This window comes from Scylla paramamosain, chromosome 40, assembly GCF_035594125.1.
Source record: "Scylla paramamosain isolate STU-SP2022 chromosome 40, ASM3559412v1, whole genome shotgun sequence".
In the NCBI taxonomy this organism is placed as follows: Eukaryota; Metazoa; Arthropoda; class Malacostraca; order Decapoda; family Portunidae; genus Scylla; species Scylla paramamosain.
The window spans coordinates 851,909-870,000 of NC_087190.1; the positions used below are offsets into that span (position 1 = coordinate 851,909).

Below are 18,092 nucleotides of genomic sequence, written 5' to 3' on the forward strand. Positions count from 1 at the left end.
AAGCCACATCTACTCTCATTATATTACACCTATACGTATGTTTCATCTATCTCATCAACCCCGAGAACGATACTTTCAACCCTCAATACCCACATCTATTTTTATCTAGATCCACCGGCGGTACTTTCAATCCCATTAGCCCATATAAGCATCTAAGGGAGAGAGAGAAGAGGATGACACAACACGTAGGCGGTACATAAGACGGCACGGGACACATACGTACTCTCATTCACGGGCCAGACTTCAGTATAGGGGCTGGAGCAAAGCAGGTGTGATTTCCCCCGTGGAGCGCCAGCCGGGCTTTCTTGCCGGATTGAAGGACTGAGCCGCGTCTCACAAGAGGTCTCGTGTCTCGCCGCGCCACTGCTCTATGGGGGCCAACAGGGAAATCAGACGAGGCTTCAAGAGAGTGACTTAGTGTGTGGGTGGTGGTGGAGGAGACTGTGCGTGTATGTATCGGTGTGTGGACGGGTGGGAGAGAGAGAGAGAGAGAGAGAGAGAGAGAGAGAGAGAGAGAGAGAGAGAGAGAGAGAGAGAGAGATTTCATTTTACTTTATTTTGGAAGAACCTTTAGTATATTTTAGTTATTTTTGTAGCTTTCCCATTCATCGATTTGTATAAAAGCTGCTACTACTACTACTATTACTACTGCTGCTACTACCACCAGCGCTACGTATGCGTGTATGTGTGTGCGTATGCATGAGAGCGAATCATATTGGAAGCTTAGAACAAAAAGCGACGCGAAAATGGAAACGAGGCCATTGCAGAGAAAGAAAAAGACAGAGAAAAAAAAGAAAAAAGAGGAAAAAAAGAGGAAACTGGAATGGACAGAGAGTAATGGAAAAAGTTTGGAGTGGTCTTTGTCTTCCAGTGGATCTGAAATTGCTGGGTGTGATGATGGTGGTGCATAAATGTATAAAATTACGAATATGTAGCTGTGTGAGTGAATGAGTATGTGTATACGTATTGTGTCTGGTATAGCGCTCTTGTAGTAGTGGTGGTAGTGGTGGTGATGGTGGTGGTGGTAGTAATAGTAGTAGTTGTAGTGATAGGGTAGGATAACTGAAAGGATGAATGTATGGGAGTGTCTTGGTGAATGGATGGATGGATGAGTGGATGCATGGGAGGACTGGTGAGTGTACTGGAGCATGGGTGGATGAGTGGAAGGGGAGATGGATAGGTGAGTGGATGGGTGGATGAATGAATGAGTGAGTGAATGATTTTGTCCTCTTATTTTATCCTCTTATGTTTATAATGTTAAAAAATGAAGAGTTGAGGAGGAAAAAGAAATGTGCTTATTTTTCTTCCTTCATTTATTCCTTCTATCTTACTTTCTCCTTCATTTCTCTCTTCCTCCAGTCTTGTCTCATATTCTTCCTTCTCTCGCATTTCTTGGTTTCTTATCTCACATTCTTCCTCCTTCATATCTCTTCATAGCCTTTCTTCATCACAACAAAAGCAAGACGAGCTTAATACAAGCCTTCCTGAGTACCTTGCGTCCCAAATCTTACCATACCTCTTCCCTTTACAGTACAGCTCCCTTTACAGTACAGTATTTCGCTCCCTTATTGCCTCCCATATTTTGTTGAGGATGGAGTTTCTTGATGCGTTCCCTCGTCCACAGCTATCCCTCAGTGTCACCACCACACCATCATCCCGCCTCTGACAGCCTGGCTCGGGGTCTTTCATTTCTTTCCCTTCTATCTTCCGTCTTCTCCCGCGGGACGCTTATCTCGGGGTATTGCCTCTCACTCTCTGGGGACTCTCAGCTTCCAGCGCACAGTTGAGTGCTGCTATTATTTTTACGGCTCTGATGGTGGTGGTGGTGGTGGTGGTAGTAGTGGTGGTGACTCGTGAGACATAGATAGACGGGGAGGCAGGGAGGCTGGCAGGCAGGCAGACAAGCAGACAGACAGACAGACAGACAGACAGACAGACAGACAGACAGATAGATAGATAGATAGATAGATAGATAGATAGATATGCAGACAGAGGGGCAGACAGACAAGCGCGCTCTCACACACACACACACACACACACACACACACACACACACACACACACACACACACACACACACACACACACACACACACACACACACACACACACACACACACACACACACACACACACACACACACACACACACACACACACACACACTGCAATGCTTTGTGATTCCCTGGCCAGCATGCATTAGCCAGGGTCTCGTGAGCAGAAAGACGTGGTGTTGCAGCACGCGACGACATACCAAGACCAGAGAATCATTTTGAGGCTGGTTGGCTGCGTCACTGGTACAGGGGGAGGTCAGGAGGCGAGTAACCTGCACTCATTCCCGCTATGTTAAGGTCCAAAGTCCTCAGAAACGATTTATCCTCTCACCATGACCATTTTCCAAGGACACAGAGGTGATTAGCCCGATTCTCAAGAGTGTTTCTCCTGCTAATAATGTAGAAACCTTGTTAATTTGTCACAAGTACTATGAAAAGTACTCTAAAAAATTAACGGAATTTCACCACGACTATGTTCCAATGCCGCAGAGATGATCAGCTGGATTCTCAAGAGTGTTTCTCCTGTTAATAATGTAGAAATCTCGTTAATCTGTCAGTTGAACCACAAAAACCCTTAAAACCCGTGCCTCTTCAAGTAGAGTGTTTAGAAAGAAGGCAGTGGAGGTGCGGCCAGCAGAAGTTTCAGAATATATTCCTTTTACCTTGTGAAGTTCTTTGATCTGCTGAGTCTATCAGTTATCAGGTTTTTTAAGATTGTCAGCCAATCAGGGGACTTATGACTGAGGGAGGGAAAGTCAGTGGTGAGTAGGTTGTTGGACTAGTGACTGAAGGAAGTGTGAGCCGCTGGGTAAAGGGGCATTGGGAGTGCGTGGAGTTGAGGTGCACTAGCTAGGTACTGTTATGTTTCAGTTCGTTTACTTATTAATGCTTGGCGAAAGTCGGAGGTGAGGTGTGGAAATGGGAAACATGTGTAGCTGGATGTGGCAGCCAAAACAGATTGGATCTGCAGAGCTTAATGTATCAGCCAAAACGCAGGATATTTGGCTTCCTTAAGAGACAAGACAAGGTCAACATAGTCTGAAGTGTTGGCCAAACATCCGGAAACGCAATTCCCTTACTCGATAACGTCACGAGCTGGGAGAGTGGTGAGAGAAAGATTCACCCCAGACCCGGCGTCGCGAGATTCTTAAGTCTCTACTCGAACATATCGCTGTAGGTAATGGAACAAAGCTTCAAAGTCCGTTACTCCCCCTCCTCAACACAAGTCCAAACCATCATCTTACACAAGTATTGTGGGGAAAAGAAAAACCCTTGAAAACATCAATAAATTCCACCAGTGTTGAAAGCAGTCGAGATAGAACGCGAAAAAAGTTTAATGTGAGGCCTCGGGTCATCTTGAGTTCACACCTGTACTCACGTTAGCCGGGAAATTGAGTCATTGGTGGGTCATCTACTGCTCACACATTACGGGAAGTCCTAGAAGTAACCTACTCAGCAAACGGTTAACAGTAAACAAGGACTTGGCGTTGGTATTACATCGTTCTTCAGTGTGTCTTTTTTTCAAACTTTGTCGCCCATTTTGAGTTAACCCTTACATAAAAAAAAAAAAATAATAATAATAATTCTTTCCTCGTGATGTTAACAATTGTGTCTTCCTACATTCCTGACCTTCATCGACCTTGACACGTGACTGAAGTGCCTTATTGGAGTGATTGGATGATTGCATGATGGCCTGGGTTCTTTTACGGCGCGGGTTCAGAGTGGCCAGGTGGCAGGTGTTGTGTTAGGGATCCAGTGCTTCTAGATAGTGGTTTTATATCACTGAGGCTTTCAAGGAGGTCGTGTCTTACATTATATAACTCCTCCCACTGCTGTTGAGAGTATATGATATTTATTTACTTATTGATTTGTTTCCAGCGCGTCATTTACCACCAGTATATATCTTTACCTTGTTGTGTGTTAGTACCACTCCCCATCTCGCTCCTGTCGCCTCTTGTCGCTCTCTGTACATGTTTATTCCCCGCCACAAATGGGTTGCGGAGACTACAAGTGTTGAAATAAAATAGCAATTCAATTTTTATGTGTAGTGGAATGGAAAATTTTGTTCGGACGTGGAAAAATTTGTTTGACGGTTTAATATGCTCGTGAGGATGATGGTGTGTGTGTGTGTGTGTGTGTGTGTGTGTGTGTGTGTGTGTGTGTGTGTGTGTGTGTGTGTGTGTGTGTGTGTGTCTGCCTCGAGGTATTATGTTATTTACTGCTTATTTGGGTGTTTACCTCACACACGCACACACACACAGACACACACACACACACACACACACACACACACACACACACACACACACACACACACACACACACACACACACACACACACACACACACATTTTCAGTTTAAAGCGTCACCTTTTTCCATAACTTAGAGAGAGAGAGAGAGAGAGAGAGAGAGAGAGAGAGAGAGAGAGAGAGAGAGAGAGAGAGAGAGAGAGAGAGAGAGAGAGAGAAGGGGAGCGATGGATTTGAACCAATTATTTTATTGCAATGAATTTCAGCGTTGTGTTCAGAGAGGCATTTTCATTTAACATTTACTTGTTATTTTGTAAGATTCTCCATGACAGTCGATCCTAACCAAACATTTTCTTTGTTTAAGTATAGAAGGGGGCCAAAGATTTACACCAATGATTATAAACATGAAAAGATGGAAGAGTAACGATTGGCGTTCAAAATGAGGGATTTCATGGTCTGGGAACACGAAAATCACCTTCATTGTTTATCTTTATAGTTATTTTGCCAAACGAATGTTCACAATGGGAAGTTTTATAGCTTAATAACATGAAAGTCAGCGTGAGTGTTCATCGTTCTTATAGTTATCTAGCCTCTTCAGTTTCATCAAGCAAAACTAATGGTGCTCGAAATTGAAATCTTACGGCCTAGGAACACGAAAATCAGCTTAGTGTTCACATCCTTATAGTCTCTTCAGCCTCATCAAGCAAAACGAATGGTGTTCAAAGTGGGGATCCTTATGGCTTAGAAACACGAAAATCAGCTTAGTGTTCATATCCTTACAGTCTGTTCAGCCTCATCAAACCAGACGAGTGGTGCTCAGAATGGTAAGGGACACGGAAGAAAATTTACATTAGCGACGGCGGCTTTACTGAACCTGCTATTGAACTGGCGGAAGCGGCGGCTCTGGCTGTACTTGCCTGGATGGATAAAAGATGACGCGCAATATTTAACACGTCCATCACGCGCGCTGCCGCTGCTGCTGCTGCTGCTGCACATCCAACACGTGAATTGTTGCAGCCAATTACTGTAAATCCCGTCAACTATTGCGCCAATGTGCCTGATGCGACCGGCTATGAAATTCGGGCTCCTGGCGGCCTGAGTCGTTTGGCGCCTTTACGACCTCGCCAGCTGGAGATTAATGCACGTCATTGAAAGAAATATTAATGGCTGCGCGACGCCCAGAGTCTGAGTGCCGCATGCTGCACTCGCCACTTGCATCGCGCGGGAAGTGCCACCATTGGAAAGTGTGTGACGAAAATTGTAGGCGATTTATTATTGAGGGTAATAATCTGAGGAGTGAAAGTAAATATTAGGCTTTTTTTTTTTTTTTATGGGAACTGCGAATTGATAAAAGTGCAGGTAATGTTTTGTTTATTGAGTAACTGCAAAAATGTGATGAAAGAAAAATGCAAGGAAAAATACATGTCTAAAAAGGAAAAGAAATGTCAAAAAAATAAAACAGATCCAAAAATATGGGAAAATGTATATTTGAATTTCTACAAAACTCTTATTAAAAATTCAAGAAAAAAGGTAAATGCATAAAAATAAACCAATAAAGAGATAAGCAGTAATTAAAATAATGAGTGATGTTACAAATAGATAAAAAATAAACATAAAAATACTGATAAAAAAAAGTAATCTTATAATCTGATAAAAAAAAATAATAATATATAAAGAGAAATAGTAGAAAAATGACGGAAGTATAATGAAGTAATGCTACGAAATGGATCAGAAAAAAAAAAGTTACATTTATTACTTCGCTATAAAGTTTGTAATGCTCCATAAATATTATATGGAGCGTTTTATGTACTCTTGTATAACGACTGTTGTGACGTAAGATTTGTGGTTATTGAAGTCACTTTTCTCTCGTTTCTTTTTTTTTTCTGTCTTGTCTCCTGTCTTTCTTTCCTACCCCTCGTTCCTTCATCCATCCTCTTTCTTTCTTTCTTTCTTTCTTTCTTTCTTTCTTTTTTTTTCTTCCGTCCTTCATTCATTCATAAGCCATCTTATAACAAATATGATTTCCTTCCTTCCTTCCTTCCTTCCTTCCTTCCTTCCTTCCTTCCTTCCTTCCTTCCTTCCTTCCTTCCTTCCTTCCTTCCTTCCTTCCTTCCTCTCCCCTCCTTCCCTCACTACAACGATAAAACCACCCCTTAAAAACACGTGTAACTTCACCACGACAATTTTCAAATGCCACAGAGATGTTTAACCGGGTTCTCGATACTACTTCTCCTGTCAATAATGCAGAAAACTTGTTAAACTGTCACTAGAACCATAAAAAACGCTTGAAAACCCGTGGCACTTCAATTATATATATAGCGCCTCTTCAAAATAGTCAACGTTCCTGCAGAAGTGTACAAGAATATAGTCCCTACACTCACCTCACTTCTAAACGTGGATACCAACATTTGCTGGAACAAGATGGGGAAGTTTGTTTGCTTAATTACGATGCGTCATCCAATTCCAGCAAATTTAGTAGTTTTACGTCCACTGGTTCGTCTCTCGCACGCTAAACTTGTCTGAGCGCCGCGTCATTCCAGGGAGCGAATCGCCGCGCTGCAAAACTTTGGCTCAATCGTAAACGGTAAGCGACGTCCCTCCTCGGGTGAAGTAGGTGTGTGTGTGTGTGTGTGTGTGTGTGTGTGTGTGTGTGTGTGTGTGTGTGTGTGTGTGTGTGTGTGTGTGTGTGTGTTTTGTGAGGGCGGTGGAGCTCAGCAGGAGGGATCTCTCTCTCTCTCTCTCTCTCTCTCTCTCTCTCTCTCTCTCTCTCTCTCTCTCTCTCTCTCTCTCTCTCTCTCTCTCTCTCTCTCTCTCTCTCTCTCTCTCTCTCTCTCTCTCTCTCTCTCTCTCTCTCTCTCTTATTTCATATTTTTTACACACGAGTTTTACATTCATTGTCTTGTTTACTTTTCTTGGTTCTGATCAATATTTTTATTTTATATCTTCCTTACCTGTATTTTCCTGTGTTTTTTCCATCCCTGTGCACTTGCCTTGATTTTCTGGGCAGGGCGGAGCAGTGTTATCGCCGTGTTTGTGCTGCAAGGTTTGGTCTTTGAGGTGGCATCATTTTTCTTCCTGGCTGATAATCGTGTTACTGACTTGACTGGGACACGCTCAGGCAGGTGTGGCGAGGCGTTGACAAGAACCTGACCTGTGATCCCTGACACACACACACACACACACACACACACACACACACACACACACACACACACACACACACACACACACACACACACACACACACACACACACTACAAGGATGAACCAGCTTTGCCTAATAATCTATTTACTGCATCTTATTTAGTTCCTCGGTTCTTGACAGTCCAATAAGAAATGCGATCACTCTGGACAGACAGACAACGCCGACAGAGACAGCTCAACACCAACACACAGATAACACAGACACATACAGAGGCAAGGACACGCAGAGAAGATAAATATGCATCTCTCTCAACACTCCATCAGCCTTTCCTTCCCTCACTGCTTCCTGCCTCCAGCCTCTGCCTTCCCACCTACCCGCCTCCCGCCTCTCCCTTCCTGCCTCTTAGTGAGTCACAAAGGTGGTCACAAAGGTGCTGCATTTTGCGTTGAAATTCTAATGGTTCACACATCATTGTTCGTGTATCTATGTATTTTTATGTTCTCGACTTGTTTCTGCATGTTGGTGGATAAAAAGGATGGATGGATGGATGAATTGACGTGTAGATGGATAGATAGCTAGGTACATAGGTAGCTGGGTAAATTCATAAATGGATGGGTTGACAGAACGAGAGAAGCTGCAAGAAGCCGTCTTTCCTACACGTAGCCCAGTACAAAACATACCTACCTATTTACACCTGTCATTGCCAACCATAAATTCCTCTAATCTTCTTTAAAGCTCCGTAGTGACTCAACACTAAGAACCTGATTACTGAGTCTATTCTATTCATCTACCATTATTTGAGAACCAATTCCAGTTCATCTGACACCGAAATCGTATATTTATTTTGGTGTGTTCCGCTCTGTTCCGCTTCTGACCACTTTACCTCTCTCATGTTCACGTGCCGCCCATTGCTTGCCTCTCCCTGGCCGTGACCCGCGTGCACCTGGGGATTATCCTGTCCTCGCCGCGGCCTGCCTTTGCTTTACGGCGGACGCGTGAGTGCCGTGCGTTGCTCCTCTCTAGAGACTCAGGCTGGTGCGGGGAGTGTTGAGCTTCCTCTGTGTTGTTTGGGTTCTTGTCTTACGCTGTTTGGTGGAATTTTTTTTTTTCTTGTATTATTTGAACATATTTAGGATATGTTTATGGATAGGATAGGTTTATGGTCCATTTCTCGTGAAGTGGTGTTAATTTTGTACTCTAATTCCATTTTATTCTAATTCGGTTTTATCGTGTGAAAAATGTGAAATATAGTCCTGGAGTTCACAGTACTAAAACATTTTTTTTTTTTGCCTTATTGCCAAAGAAAGTTAATGGAAACAACTTTTTACAACTCTTTTTCCTCGTCATAGGACTAATTTCAAAGACCACACAGAATATTGGTTGAATTCTCATGGATAATATATTTTTTTTCATTGATGAAGCAGAATCTTTGACGAAACCATCCCCAAATTCATAAAAACAACCTTGAAAACCACAAGTACTTCTACCGGAACCTATTAAAAACTCGAGACAAGACGCCGGAACATTTGCGAACACGTCCCATTAATCTCCGGAGCGAGTCACGGGAAGATGCAATGAGTTACTGGGGACGTCTCGGTGACAGGCGGGCGGCAAGTGTCTTGTCACGGTGAGGGACGGACGCGTGACAGTAAATACTCGATGCTCGTCAATAAAAGGCTGACAGTGATGGATTGCAGCGGGGCAACAATGCACCGCAAATCACTTCACGGCGCAATTAATCTTCTTGAGGGAACATTTCTGGAAGTGTTTCGCGAGAGAGACATTCTGACGCGTCTTGACTGGTGAGAATGGTGAGGGGAGATGGTAGGAAGTGAAGGAGGTGGTGGTAGGGAGGGATGAGGGAGATGAAGGTGGTGGTGGAGGAGTGATGAGGGACGAGGGGAGGTGGTAGGGAAACGTTCTTTACCAGCCTTATTTGTCGAAAAATCGTGACACGAAGCTCCGCAGGTTTGGTGTCAAATACGGATGAGAAAAAAGTCCTGTGTGTGTGTGTGTGTGTGTGTGTGTGTGTGTGTGTGTGTGTGTGTGTGTGTGTGTGTGTGTGTGTGTGTGTGTGTGTGTGTGTGTGTGTGTGTGTGTGTGAAGTGTCGCCAGACGCTGATTAGTATACTCGGGACTAATGTGTCTGGTCATGCACACACCACGCACTGTACTACTTGATTACACACACACACACACACACACACACACACACACACACACACACACACACACACACACACACACACACACACACACACACACACACACAGAAGAAGCAGAGATGACAGAGGCCAGGAGAGTATATTAAATAAAAGGAAGCTGGACAAACATACGGACACAGGACACCCAAGTAAACACAAGTTGGCAAACACTACATAAGAGACTGACAACACAACGCTCCCCTACAAGGAACATTCAGCAGCTGCGCATCCCCGTGTCACTCCCTAATTAAACTTTTCACTACTAGACAAAAATTTTCTCCAATACTTATAATTTTTTAGACACTATTTTTGTGCTATACTGTCATTATTTCTTTACCTTAAAAAGATAGAATTAATCTTTTCTCACTTTATTCTCGTGTATGTCTATGTAAACTATTTTTACTGTGCTAGTAAGGTTAACTAACGTCGACTATAACAGTAGAAGATTTAAATTAATGCAAGTTATCTCTGCTGTGTCTGCAAAAGAGAGAGAAAAAAATACATTGCTAGGAAAATCAAGGAAGCTCGACTAAAGCAGTAGAGAAGCTAAAATAATACAAGTTTTCTCATCAATGTCTGCAAGGAAAATAATATTAACACAACTAGGAAGGTTAACGAAGGAAGGGAAGAGTTAGGAATACAAGTTTTTCTATCATGTCACCTTGCAAACAACATTAACAGTACTAGGAAGGTGAGAGAAGGACAACCACAACAGGAGAAGCGCTAAAGTTAACACAAGTCAGAGAGGGAGGAGGGAAGGCTTACTGTTACAACACTGAGTACTTCTGGGGCAAGTTCCCTAGTCTTGGTGGAGCGTTAATGAGGCGGCGGCGGCAGCGGTGGTGGTGGTGGTGGGCCTTTGACAAGTTGGAGCAGCGTCAAGTGAGCCTCGCCACTGGAGCTGCGGGGACAATGCGCCTTTGGGGAGATGCAGCCGCTACTTGCTTCCCCCGCTAATGAAGAGCCAGTCAACACAAGCCGTCCGCCCGCCACTGTGTTCCCTGCAGTCAGCCAGTCAGCCAGTCCTTCCCTACCCATTCCATCCTTTCTCTTTGGTTCCCTTCCCTTCCTGCCCCTTCCTTTCCCTGCAGCCAGTCAGTCTGCCAGTCTTTTCCTACCTATCCCTTCTCTTTCCTTCGCTTCCTTTCCCGTCCCTGCAGTCAGTCAGCCAGCCCCTCCCTTTTCTTCCCTCCCCTTTTCCCTTCTCTTTTTCATCTCTTTTATTCTGTTTCCCCTCACATTCTCTCAGCCCCTTGAGTTATCGGTACGCCTCTCTCTCTCTCTCTCTCTCTCTCTCTCTCTCTCTCTCTCTCTCTCTCTCTCTCTCTCTCTCTCTCTCTCTCTCTCTCTCTCTCTCTCTCTCTCTCTCTCTCTCTCTCTCTCTCTCTCTCTCTCTCTCTCTCTCTCTCTTCTCCCTTACATTGCCTATGCTGTCTTATATCTCTTAATTTGGTGGTTTGTTTTTCCCTTATGTTCGTTTGTGTTTACTCTTGCCCGACTTCGGATAGATAGATAAATAGGTAGATAGATATATGGATAGGCAGACAGACAGGTGGGTAGCTACATGGATAGAACATAGCAACATGAGAAGCCACCAGACAGACACGTGGCAATTCTTGTATTAATTTTTTTTTTAAGATAAACGAATATATATAGAGAGAAAGATGGAGAGAGACAGAGAAAGCTGCTTGAAATACGTTCCCTTATCGAAATACTGAAGGCGCCAGTCCCAAAACAATGCAGCCAAAAGGATCATCCAAAAATCTGAGAAATGTCTTAAATCCTTCCCCTTGAAACCGTTCAGTTCAAAGGCAGGAGTAGTTTAAAAATTCCTGGAAATTAATTAAACTGATGTGCTACTGAAAGGGTCAAGAAGTAGGGTTAGCATTGTGGGTCACGGCGGAGGGGGAGAGAGGGAGGGGTATGTCTATTGTGGCGATGAGGGGTAGGGTGCAGTAAGCGTGTTGAGGCGCCACACAAAAGGCGGTGCTTCCCTTTACCCTCTACCCTGCGGTGGCGTGGTGCATTAATGGACTGTCATTTTTCTCTCTTTCCAGGTGAGTGTCCAACTGGGAGTTCCCACGAGACGGTAAGTGGCCGCGGCGCCATGCGAGGGTCACCGCCTGCTGCGAGGACTTGGGCTGCGCTGTGAGTACTGCAGCCTGTCTTGGTGAAGGGAAAGGTTTGAGGTCGCTTCTGTTGAGTTGTAAGTGCGTGGTTCACATGGGAGGTTCTCTTGTTAGTGGAAAGAAAGTGTCTGATGTTTGTTTTGGCAAGTGGCCTCAGCTGGGAGGTTCATTGCAGGCTGTGGACGATCCGTGTAACATTTGCTGTGAGTGCTGTCGTTATCCTTGGTGGTTACTTGGTTAGTTAAGTATTCATTCATCCAATCAGTGAGTTATGAATGCAGTAGGTTGGTTGGTTAGTAACACAAAAACACGCTATATTTATGCGTTTTCCTTACTTCAGCCTCGCAACTCAAGCTTTGTAATGTATCTACTACTTGTCTTTCATAAACAATTAATTCTGCGAGTATGTGAAGCATTTACTCTTATTTACTCTTTTATTCTTATTTACTTACTCTTACTTATTTACTCTTTTTATTTATTTATTTACTCATTTATTTTTATTTACTCTTATTACTCTTCTTACATCACCTGGAGGAAAGGAGACCATTAATTTACCCTCTTTCTTTATTCCTATATCTTTACTCAGGCACACTGTTATCTAGATGACTCCCAACCCTCAATTTTACGAGTACGTGTGTGGGAAACCTTTTTACTCCTCGTACATCACCTGCAGAAAACAATGACCTCAATCTTTACTCGTTCTTTATTTTTTTTATCTCGTTACTCAAGCGTATTATTATTTATATGATTTCCAACAGTGAATTTTACGAGTATGAGTGTGAAGACTTTCTACTTTTATTTGTTTTACGCGGGAAAACTAAATCCCTGAGTTCTTGCTATTTTTATTTCCAGCTCCGTTATTCAGGCGTGCTGTTATTTATTCCCTATGATGAATTTTACGAGTATTTGCGTCGCGTCTGGCGTTTCCTTACTGCAAGTGAGAGAGAGAGAGAGAGAGAGAGAGAGAGAGAGAGAGAGAGAGAGAGAGAGAGAGAGAGAGAGAGAGAGAGAGAGAGAGAGAGAGAGCTTATATTTGTTCTTTCTTTATTTTAGTCTCGTAATTCAAGCATGCTAATATATTCCGTACTTTCGGCAATGAATTTTATGGGTATATATTTATTTTACCGTGGTCTGTTTTATCTTTTATACAATGTGGAGGGAAAGAACAAGAAAACTTTTACTCTTCCTTATTCTTATCTTGCATTAAGCCTTCTAACTCTTTTCGTAGTTTGATATATTTTATCCGGGTATGTTCATTTGGTTTAATGTCTTTTCTAATTATATGGAAGAAAAGAAAGAGAGTGAACGAGAGAAAAAAAGACTTGTTAATTATTCCCTTCTTATGCTTCGTATCTCAAGCATGCTAACCTTTCTTGAACTTCAGACATTGAGTTTTGGAAGTATGCGCACGTCTTCTTATGTTTTCCTTAATGATTTGGAGGGGAAAAAACTTTATATTGGTACTCATTCTGTACTTGTGCCGCGTATCTTAACTATTCCAGTATTTCTTGAACTATTTCAGTATTTCTTGCACTTTGAAGAATTTCTCAGATTACATTAAAGGGAAATATGTCTATTATCATTATTGTTATTATTATTCATTCTCTATTTTTACCTCTGATCTCAGACAGAATTTCTCTTTCTTCTAACAATGAGTTTTACAAATCTATACATCTCTCCTTCTTCTCCTTCTCTAATTACATGGAAGGAAAAAAAAAACGTCTTTCTTATAATTATTCCCTGATTTATGTCTATTATCTTCAACATCCTAGCATTTCTCGCACTGTCAGCAATGAATCTTACAATCTACACCTCATCTACCATCTTCTCAAATCACACAGAAGAAAAAATGGAGAGAGAAAATAGAAATAAATAAAAGAAAAGCCTTCATTATAACTCAAACACAAGTTGTGCCTCATATCTCCAAGAAGCTAAATTCTCTCGCACTTTCAACAATGAATTTCAGAAGTGTGTGCTCCTCGTCTTGTGTCTAATCTCAGGCGGAATTTAACAAGCAAGTTTGACAAGCGAGGTTGGCAAGGCTTGAGTGCAGATCTCGTAACTGACGCTCGAGGCTGTACCTTGAGTGTCTTAGAGAGAGAGAGAGAGAGAGAGAGAGAGAGAGAGAGAGAGAGAGAGAGAGAGAGAGAGAGAGAGAGAGAATCTTACTGGAAGAAGGAAGGAAACACTTAATGGAGAGGAAATAGTAATAAGGAGAGGAAGAGGCGGATGAGTGTGTGGAGAGAGGGAGAGAAGGATAGAAAAGAGGCTTACTGGAATGTGATGACACTAAACAGGAGACAAATAGAGGAAGAAGGCATGAAGAGGATAAAGGAATGCAGTGACAAATATTAGGGAGATGAATGAAAGGTAATGAGGTGGATAGGAAAAGAGGAGAGGGAGAAAGACATTTACTATTACAAGAGAACTGAGCTAGGGAGTTTACAAGGGAGGAAATAAGGAACTAAATAGGAATTGAGTCTGATAAATGTAAGAAGTAGAGGAGCATAACGTGACAGGAAATATTAGGTGGATGATAAGAAGTTAGGTAGCAGTGGCGGAAGAAAATGTCTGATAAAAGAGGAGAAAGTTGGCGAGGAAAGAAGCAAGTTAAGAAGGTATAAGAAGAAGCAAGTAGAAAATCAAAGAATAAAAGAAAGACTCAACCACTGTACAAGGAAGGAAGCAGGAAGGAATGTAGAAAGGGGGATAAGAAGCACGTAGGAAATAGAGGAATACAGAATAAAAGGAGAAGATGAGATAATAATGATAGATCGCGAAGAAGTAAATGCACAGTAAAAATAAGGATGATGTTAAGCTCACAAGGAAGGAAGATAGAAGATAAATACGCAGTGAAAAACCAGATTTAGGAGACGATAAAGAGTTAGACTGGAATATGAAAAGAAGGCTCAGAATAAGAAGAGGGTAGGAGGGAAAAATAAGAGAGTTTGCAGAGCAGGAGCCAAGGAGGAAAGTATGAGGGAGGAGAATATATAATGAAGGAGCAGGAGGAGGGACGGAGGGAGGAGGTAATACGAAGGTGGACAGGAGGGTGAAAAAATTTTATGATAGAAGACCAGAGGAAAATGACACAGTTACGAAGTGAGTTTGCAAGACATGAAGCAGGAAAGAAAGAAGGAAGCAGAAGAGAGTATAATGAAAATTTAAAAAGATAATAAAAGGGGAGAGCAGTTAATAAGGAGTTGCAAAGGGAGGAAGAAAATGTTTAATGTAGAAAGTGGAGGATAAGGAAGATTGGTTTAGGGAAAGAATTTGTCAGATACAGAACAAGATGGAAAGTAGGAAGGAGAGAAGGGTATCATGCAAAGATAAAAAAAAAAAGGAATTAATAAGGTGTTGAAAAGAAGGGTAAAAGTGCGTAAGATAGAAAATAAAGGATAAGAAGGTTTAGGAAAAGAATTGGAAAGACAGAGAACGAGATGGAAACTAGGAAACAGAAGATAATATTAAAAAAGAATAAAAGAGGGAAAAAAATTGAAAATGTTTAAGAATGAAAGAATAGAGTAAGAACAGTGGTTTAGAAAAGAGAATTTGCCAGACAGAGAACGAGACGAAAAATTGGAAGCGAAAGAGAGTATGAGAAAAAAAAAAGAAAGGAAATAAAAACTAGAGCGGATCTGACAAGTTGGAAGGGAGGGAGAAAAACGTCAGGTAAAAATGTGCAAGATAAAAGTACTGGGTTAGAGAAGGAGGTTGGAGAGCAGGGAAGGAGATGGGAAGTACAGGAAGAGATTAAAGAGTTCGGTGGAAAGAGAAGAAAAGCTCAACGTAGAGTACAAGAAAAAGACACGGCGAAAAATAAGCCGAATAAGATTACGAAGAGAGTTTTCAGTGAAGAAAGAAAGGGAGATGGATTAAAAAGCACGTACTGAAGAGGAGGAAATGATTAGTTAGATAAATATGGTGAAAAGAGTAACGTGGACGAGAGATGTGAAAGATGAGGCAGTAAAGTAAGAAGACAAGCTCACCAAAAGAGTTTGTAAAAAAGAAAGTGTGCAAAGTAAAGAAATAAGAAGTGCTTGACAATTAGAAAGAAATGAGGGGGAAAAATGAGGTACAAGACGAAGTAAGAGAGAAAGAGAGGTGAAAAAGAAGCAAATGAACAGTACAGGGTTATGAAAGACGTCTGCAGGGAAGGGGGAGGGAGAGAAAAAATGAGATGGGGTACTAAGTAAAGAAAGAAGAGGGAAAAGGTATCTTGGAGTAAGTGTTAATATAAAAGTAGCTCACCAGAAGACCCGGAACAAGAAGACTGGGTGAAGAAGAGGAGGAGTTGAAAGACTGAGTTACGTTTGTAGTGTAAAAAAAAGGAAAGAAAATAAAGAGGAATGAAAAAATGAAATGAAACAAAGAAAAAAACATTGACGTAGAAGTTTTAAAAGAAAGACACAATGAAAGAAAATAAAATAAGAAGATGTAGGAGTACGAAATATGTCTTTAGTGAAAGAAAGAAGTTATTTACAAAGTACGTAAAGACAGAGTAAGAAACAGGAAATTGATTAGAAAAGAAATAAGAAAAATACGTTGAAGTTTTAAGAGAAAGCCAATGTGCAGAAAAAAAAATCAAGAGACAGGATTACAAGGAACATTTTAAGGGAAAAAGCCGAAGATGACACGAAAAAAAAAAAGAAAGAAATAGGAGAAAATGAAAAGGAATATGAAATAAATGCATAACGAAACAAAATATATTAAAACTAAGAAAAATCAGGAAATGAGTTCACAGGGAAGGGAAGTAAAGAATGCACAATAAATTAAGACAAAAAATAAAAATACTGACGAGTTGGGTAGAACTGGAGAGAAGTTTAAAGTTTCTGAAGACAAAGTGCAATAGATTGACGAGATGAAGAAACAGCAGAATAAGGAATATGTTTACAAGAGAGGGCACAGAAAATTGTATGCTTCGTTAAGTAAGGGAGAGAAAATTCTGAGTTGCACTGGAGAGAAGGGAAGATACGGGGAAAAGGAAGAGTAAGGAAAAAAAAAAAATAGGAGGAAAGGAAAGAGTTTAAGATAAAAGGAATGCGGAGGAGGAGGAGGAGGAGGGAGATGAGACAAAGGTAAAGGAGAACGCAAAGTGAAGGAGCAGGAAGAAGAAGAGGAGGAGGAGGAGGAGGAGGAGGAGGAGGAGGAGGAGGAGACAAAGATGAAGAAAGAAAAAAAAAACAAAGGAGAAAAATCAACCAAAAAAAAAAAAAAACTGAAGGAAGAAGGTGAGGCGACGGTGAAGGAGAACGTAAGGAGGAGGAGGAGGAGGAGGAGGAGGAAGAGGAGCGCCATGTGGAAGACTAACTGGGAGGGCGAGGGAGGAGGGGCGGTGTGAGGCCCTGAGTGGGTGGAAGGCTGATGGGGATTGATGGGGGAACACAGTGTTGTGCTCATTATGGAGGAGGAGGAGGAGGAGGAGGAGGAGGAGGAGATAGTGATGGAAGAATAAAGGTGGTAGTGATGATGATGCTGGAAGAATAAGAAAGGAGAAAGAGGAGAAAGAGAAGGTAAAGGAGGAGGAGGAGGAGGAGGAGGAGGAGGAGGAAGTGGTGGTGGTGGTGGTGATGGAAGAAGAAAGGAAATGGTGATGATGATGATGATGATGATGAAAATAGAGGATAGAGGAAACGATGATTATAGTGATGAAAGGAGGTGAAAGAGAAGGAAAGTAAAGAAATGGAGGATGGAGAAAACGATGATAATGGAAGGAGAAAGAAGTGGAGGTGATGAAAATGATGATGAAAAAATACCGAAAGAGGAGGAAGAGGAGGTGAAGGATGGAAGAACATAAAGGAAGAAGGGAAGCTGCAAGATAATGTCACATCTACAGAAGAAAGAGAAGAGGAAGACAAAAAGAGGAAGAGAAGAACGAGGAAGAGGAGGAAGAGGAGGAACAGAAAGAATAATGTAGAAAAGTATATACTCGTAGCTGTTTTGAGAGAGAGAGAGAGAGAGAGAGAGAGAGAGAGAGAGAGAGAGAGAGAGAGAGAGAGAGAGAGAGAGAGAGAGAGAGATCTGTATATTTTTGGGGGAGAAAAGGACAAAATTGAAAAAAAAACTCTTATTCACCCAAAATGAGGAAGAATGAGACGGTGAACTGGTGAGGAGGAGGAAGAAGAGGAGGAGGAGGAGGGAGGAGGAGGGAGAAGGAAGGAGGAGGAGGGAGAAGGAAGGAGAGAAGTGAGGGAGGTGGAATAAGAAATGATTAGCCTGGTGTGTAGGAAGAGGAAGGAGAAGGGGGGTAGAGGAGGAGAAGGAGGAAGAAGAGGAGGAGGAGGAGGAGGAGGAGGGAATAGAAGACAGT

The 18,092-nt window shown here is 42.1% G+C and overlaps 1 long non-coding RNA gene across 1 annotated transcript in view; it reads left to right on the plus strand.

Annotated features, from left to right (window-relative positions):
- LOC135092666 (uncharacterized) overlaps nucleotides 1-18,092 on the plus strand; it is a 221,275-nt gene that overhangs the window by 163,141 nt on the left and 40,042 nt on the right. Inside the window, exon 5 of the long non-coding RNA XR_010262987.1 lies at nucleotides 11,711-11,801. This is a non-coding gene — a long non-coding RNA (uncharacterized LOC135092666). The remainder of the gene's footprint in view (nucleotides 1-11,710; nucleotides 11,802-18,092) is intronic.